Raw genomic sequence first — 7,107 nt, forward strand, 5'->3', positions numbered from 1 at the left:
CATCATAAAATTTACGATAAATATGTTCATTTTCTGTGATCGTAAAGCGTACTTTATGATTAATATTGCTCCATTAATAGTTATATTTTAACAATGCAATTAAATATGACTGATTACAACTCATTTGCACTTTATTATTATCTATATGAGGGGTTTTGAGAAAGATAGTTCAAACACAACTTAACCAATAATGACAATATTCGTTTAAAAAAATCATTTTTTATATATGAGCAAACAATTCTATTGTTGGTTTGATACATTGAAATCATCCAAATAAGATGATTACAAGTATAAGTTTTGCCTAATTGATCATACATTCTTTTGATTAAAATAAAACATAAAAACATTAGATTTATTGGTTATTTTTTGGACAAAATTTGATTTTTCACAATAATAAGATCATTGGGTTGTTTTTTCATTTGTCTAATATATTTGATATATCTTTATTTTCTTTGCAGTCTTTTCATATTGTTATTCACTTCTAAGTTATCCTCTCCTCTCACCATCACTTACTTTCTGCCGCGGAGAAGTACCACTTGCGTCACTTTTTCTCCAAAATCCTCTCTCTCTCTCTCTCTCTCTCTCTCTCTCTCTGTGCTGAGCTGACATTGATGGAACTGATGTCTCCTTGAGCTTGGACAGCGTGGGGAGAAAAGCTCGCGATTGCGTTGCCAATTCACGTCCGAAATCGCTCAAGATAAACTAGTTTAATGCAAAGCTTTCGCCGAAAAATCAAATAAATTCCAAGCTGTTAAGCGAACTGAACAAAAGGCGGTCGATTCTTATCCCATCACTCGAACTTTGACTCCAATCCGAGCCCGATGCGCTTTTTCTAAAGACACCTTTTTGACCCACGTGTGATGCCGAAGGATCCACTCCCATAGGCTGGTCAACCGGTCAGCTCCCTCGCCTCTCTGGAAACACGCTTTGACGGTCTCCCCCTGTATTTCGGTAGGCAGCCATTGTTGTCATCAGCACGAGTACCCTCCACTATCGTTCGCTGAACCGTGGTCAGGAGAGGGAGCTTGACACCGCCATTGATCACTTCCCCTTTAGTTTATTCGATTATCCGCTCGGCTCTTTTGAAGGAGAAGCACTTCTCATGATTGCTGGAATCCCAAAGGACACAGTGGATTGATGAGTTTGGCCCCGTTTTGTCTGTTTCCCCGTGCGCTTTTGGTTGTCATGATTGATGACGGGCAACGATCTGCACGATGCCGAGCCAAAGTCTCTCGCCAATGGATTCGACGCTGAATCGTGAAGAAATATCTCAGGTCCAAGGTTTCGGTCATGTCGACGGAATAGCTTCTCGACCAGAAAATATCATCAAGAATAAATATATAAATCGTGGGTTTTTATCATCAGGAAGGAATTCAACCGTAGTCATATGTGAAATCATTGTCTTTGGTCGATTAACTCGTGGGTTTAGAGTGCTTCTATAGTCTCCATAAGAAAAATTTACAGGAATTGATAATCGTCGGATCACAATGTGGCAGGTCTCATCCATTGATTCAAAACTTTTCGAATTTCTACTTATGATGTCGACTTTTCAAAATTATAATGAAACTCATGTGATTATAATGGTTTACCATAAAGGTAATTGGTTCCGAATCAGAAATTTGAAATCTACCTTATTATAATCACTTCCCAATTCTTAAAATCAAGATTCGAATCATAATGTTTAAGACATTGATGGATTTCATAGCCTTCCTAGGCTTGAAAATCATTTCCAACTTATTTATCTCTATTTTAAAACAAAGTAAAAAAAAAAAAAACTTAAAATGGATTCCACCTAAGAATATAAAATTGAAAAACAAATCGGCCAAATGTCATGATAGTTCAAAGAGAATAATTACTATCTTACATTACACAAAAAGCAAGGCTTGAAAAAAAGAATCTCTCTCTCTCTCTCAACTCTATTGATATATACAACTTTAATAAATAGTACTTCTATAAGCAATCCTATTTAGATAGAGAAAATGTTCTAAAGAGATATTTCGAATAAAAAAATAGAAAAGCAAGAATACCTCTTCTTTTGAAAGAGTTTTTCTTTTCTTTTCACGACCTAGTGAGGCTACTATCGAAATGGATACTATGTTTATATATAGATCCCTATTTCGTTTCATTCCATTTAGGATTAGGAATAGGCGTAATCAGACTTGCTCTTTAAATATCTCTCCTTATTTCGGACCCTATTTAACTCTTTTAGCTTCTATTGAATCAAGAAATGGGCTTGATTGTCCATATATATAATATAAATATCATTTCGAACCATTGACATAAGGATTTTTAGTCCTTTGCTTTGTCCTCATCTAATTCAATCTGGAACCAATCAGATAAAGCCTGTTCAGTTTGGTTCAGTTCTTAAATTGAGCCAGATCGGTTGCACTCCCCAAATTTACTACCAGGGGATTAGCTACTCAAGGAATGATATCAAGAACGGGCTTAATTTAATGGTTAATAATAAGAAATCTATGTGAGGATTTGGTGCACATCATGATATCCATTTTCCACATTGGCTACTGCAACAATCTCGGGTTTGAGAAATCTATTTTTATTCTGACTCATCTTATACGGTCCTCTTACGGTCAATGGGTTATCTCCTAAACGCAAGTTGGCAATTGAATCTCTAACATCAATAATATAGTAAGTAACAATCAGTCCCCGTCTAGAAGATATCCACTTTTTAGTTCGTGAAAATCACACTGGAGGTCACTCAATCTAGTCATTTTCCAAATAGCCCAAATGTAACTTCGCTTTCATTGAGGTTTCTGTCATAGGCCCCACCGACAACTCTTTAGGAATTTGGCAACTCATTAAGCTTCTTTCACTATCAATCTAACGTGACAGCTTCAATGCGATATTACTTTCCGAAACGTAAGAAAAATTGAGTGATCTATAGTAAAAGTTATCCAAATTCGAGTAAAGTTCATTTGAAACTTTATCTGCAACAAATTTGTCATAGAGTCAAATACGTTAGCGAGGGTTTTTTTGATGTCAACGTATGATTATACTAGCCCATGCAAGTCATCTACGCTTTAAGAGGTTGGTTGAGTAATCGATCATGCAGTCTGAAGGCAGCGGATCCTCTTATCGAGTCGTAGGTTTTCCTCACTTAATCAAATTGACGAGGACGACAATACGGCACTACAACAGCGGTTGTGTGATTGTAATGCCTATCCTTGTTGAGAGAACTGTCATGAAATCGAAAACAGTCTGCTGACTCAAGCCGCATACAAGTTGAGATGCACTTCAGAGCGTGTAGCTGCACTAGCTATTTTTGTGTCTATCAGTTGAAAATAGCTACTAAACAGATGCAGAATACAGTTCCCAGTGACCAGGGCTGACGCCCATGAGACACAATTCTAGGCTCATATTCACGTTGAGCTGATGCTAATCTCTAAACAATTAATCACTGTTTATGTGGCTCTGGCACAGTTATACTTAGGTCTTGGCGGAATGAGTGATTCGCATTAACGACATTCCTAGCTGAAGTTCAGCAACCAATTTTAGTTGCTAAGGGGCGCTATAGAGTTAACAGTGCAGGTACATGTACAAACTGATACGAGTTTCAAGATAAAAGTTCGACGTAATCTGGCTTTGATCAATTGTGAACAGGATCAAAATATAAATACACGGATGCAAAAAAAAAAAAAAAAAAAGTCAAAACAGTAATATTCTTTGCGATCAAACTGCTTGAAGATGAGTTCAAGATCAGTAAGTGCAAGAGACATTAAGCTGGTAGCATCTCTATTTGGTCTGAAACAGAAGGTTGCAAGTTCAATGCCCTAAAGTGCATCTTTCCTTGCATTGGAATTGACCCGCCTTTTCTTTTATAGTTCCCTTGGACCTTATTAATCTTAAACAAGCCAACAGACACATTTTTGTTCCCCTCAAATAATCAGATTAGGCTACTCTTTAGTTCCATCTTCTTTGCTGTTATTTTCTCGAATGGAATTTATAATGACCAGATGTTAATTATCTCAGATTGGTAACTGATGAGGTTTGCTCGGCATGAATCCGAACTGCATGACTTCAATGCCAACTTTTCACTTGTGCTAATCAAACATTCTCCAATCTAAACATGCTTCACTCTGCAGTTGGTCTGATAAACATCGCTGTGGCAGAACACCCGCCAGCTGATAAAAGAGACATCAATTAAGCCACCCTTGTTAAGATGGATGATGTTAAGGAGGAGTCATCCTTGCTCAACTATCAAGTTTGAAATTACAGTTGATCGAATTAAGCTTCATCATTGAGGAAGTAAAACTGTAGAAGATTCTTCCAATTCTGGTATGATGACTAGGTTCTTCCTCTTAGCATATCAGCAATCAAACAGAGGTATTCACTTCGCTAAGTAGATTTCAATGAAAGACCCACTTTTAGTCAGTGTCTAACACTAACAGCATTAGCATATACAAAACCACAGCCAAATACAGAATGAACACTCAGTTATGTGGCCTTCGATCCTCAAATCTTTTTGTTCAAATAGCCGAATTCGAATCCAAGATTTCTGCATTATTACAATCAACAAAATCGAACTCATGTCAGCAAATTCTTTCATTAACTTTTCATCCCTTCGAAGTAGAATGAAAAAACGAAAAAACACTTGATCGTATCGAGGGACAGAGCAGTGACTCTATATGAGGAAATATTGTAAACTTTTGCTAAATATTGTGAAATATTAGAAATAGCATTATCTAAATATGCACAATGTCTCAAACCGTGTAAGAAAAAACATCGTACAGCTTTCAAAAAGGCCATAAATTATCGAAGATTAGATTTTTTTTACATATATGATGTTTGATACTGGGTTACGATACATCGTATCTTATCCTTTCCGGACATATTCAACTCTTTTCAAACAAAAATGTCTCTACTCCTTTCTCTGAGTCATGGAACTTTGCCTTCCAAAGCTGTTAGAAAGAGGACAAATGACATAATTGTGCAATTAGTGTAAATAGTTGACTGTTGCGCAACTTTAGAATTCATAGTGCTGCAACTAAAGTTGAGCCAAGTCATTCCCAGTTTTACCTAAAAAGGGGAAAAGCCCGCTGAACTCAAACATGGACCTATCAATGCTAGAATGCTAAATGACATGCACAGTAAGTCAACAACGTCGAACGCTCATTATTGGATTTGCAAGGAAAAACGGGTATCGCTAGTAACTTCATCACTCATCCCTCTTTGACAATCTTGGCTTGAAGGTGGAATTTCGTTGAATTTAATCGAAAACCAAATAAGAAATGTATTGTCGCCACAAAGTCGTTTTTTAGTTCCTGTAACATCGTCATTATGAAGGAGTTGATCACTGAAAAATACCTACCTGTTAATCAGTGGACTAAATTAAGCTTACATCAGATAGCGGCCCTCATTAAGTTTCACTATCCTTTCGTTTACTTTTGCTAGTCACTTCAAGAATGTAAGTCGTGTATCATGTGGCCTACAAACTCGATGTCATCGATTCGAGCGTTGAAGCGCCCTTGTTTTCCGTCTCAATGTCAGCGTGAGAGTCCTGTGATGCTGATGAGGTCAAAGCAAGAGCTTCCCTCGAGGACCCGAACCGGATCTTTTCTCTCTCAGGTGTAGTAAAGGGATTTATGGAGTTTAATAGACAAAGAAGTTCACCCCTGCTAGATTTGAGAGAGCCATATCTCATGTTAACTAGTGGGACAGTAATATATGATATGATGTGAAATAGAACGTACAATATAAAGAACAACAATGTTAAGAAGAATGGATTTGGAATGCGTTTTTAAAGTCTTTACTGTAATCCAACACAATACTTGATAAACCAATTAGATCATGTATGAATTATTAACGCCTTGAGGATTGTCAGTTTCGAGATAAGCCTTGGGGCAGGCCTGAAGTTTTATTTTATTCATTTGCTGCCCACCTTTGAGGGCCGAAACGAAACACATCCCTTTCAATCGCTTTTGCGATGCTGATCAAAACCCAACCGCACCTTTTCCTTTTATCCATCCGCATGATCTTACGAGCAATAATGGCCTCCAGTGCAATTATTCATAAGAAGAAGAGAAAGCAAAGAAAAAAGGAGTTGAATCAAAGGCACGATTCGGGCCACATGAATCCAAGGTTGGTTCATCACTTTCATTATTTCTCCTTGGCATCGCCTGCGTCTATAGATCAAATCTGAGCTTAACAAATGATTCTGCCTAATCTCTTGTCATTCCAGAATATAAGGAGCTCAGAAGAAAATTCCACAAAAGAAAAGGACTAAAAGTGAAAGTTATACAAATTAAAAAGCCCAAGTGGCATAGTTTACTTGTAATCTTGTTCATTTTCTAGATAACTAAAGAGTTGGCTTACTAGTAATGATCTCCATTTTTCTTGGTTATTATAAATAGGGTTAATATGATTAAATATCAAAGTTAGTCGTTCCATGATATTTACTTTAAACTACATTTACTTTAAATTGAGGGTACGATTTTTTTTTTCATGAAAATTGTTTGCAAAAAAATTTGTTAGTTTTCATGATAATTTTTTCTTCAGACGAACCCCAAATTTATTCTTAAATTTACTCTTACAAAAATTAAGCTGATACCTCAAACTGATTTTATCCCGTCAAAATGCTAAGATTATCCGTCTCATCTTAACGAGGTATCGGAGTAAATGCTTACGGAAGTACCTTGAACACATCGATTTCATAAATGGAATTAACCCTCAAAACTCCTTAGATTATTTTTAAAAATAATAGAGTCCTCGGGTTATTTGGATCTAGAGGAGTAAGAGCGGACTCCTAATGCTCGAATTCTTTATATCGAAACGTTAAAGAGTGAATTCATGGCGAATATGGGTTTAGTAAGTACTAATTATAACTTCGATTGGAACTTCTCAGGAACACATGCGATCTATAAACGGCACTTATTCTTCCTAACTTTTCCATCCCTCGTTGAAGAAACTTAACTTCGATCCACATCCGAAGAATAAACCAACAAAGCATACAAGACACTTGCATAACCTGATCGTGAAAGTTAGATCCATCGTGATATATTACAGCAAAGGAACTTTCAGCTCACAAGTAGCACAATTCCTAGAAAATCCGAGTCCCAAAATACTCTTATATGACAATACTCATTTTTGACC

This window comes from Eucalyptus grandis, chromosome 7 (genome assembly GCF_016545825.1).
Source record: "Eucalyptus grandis isolate ANBG69807.140 chromosome 7, ASM1654582v1, whole genome shotgun sequence".
NCBI lineage: Eukaryota > Viridiplantae > Streptophyta > Magnoliopsida > Myrtales > Myrtaceae > Eucalyptus > Eucalyptus grandis.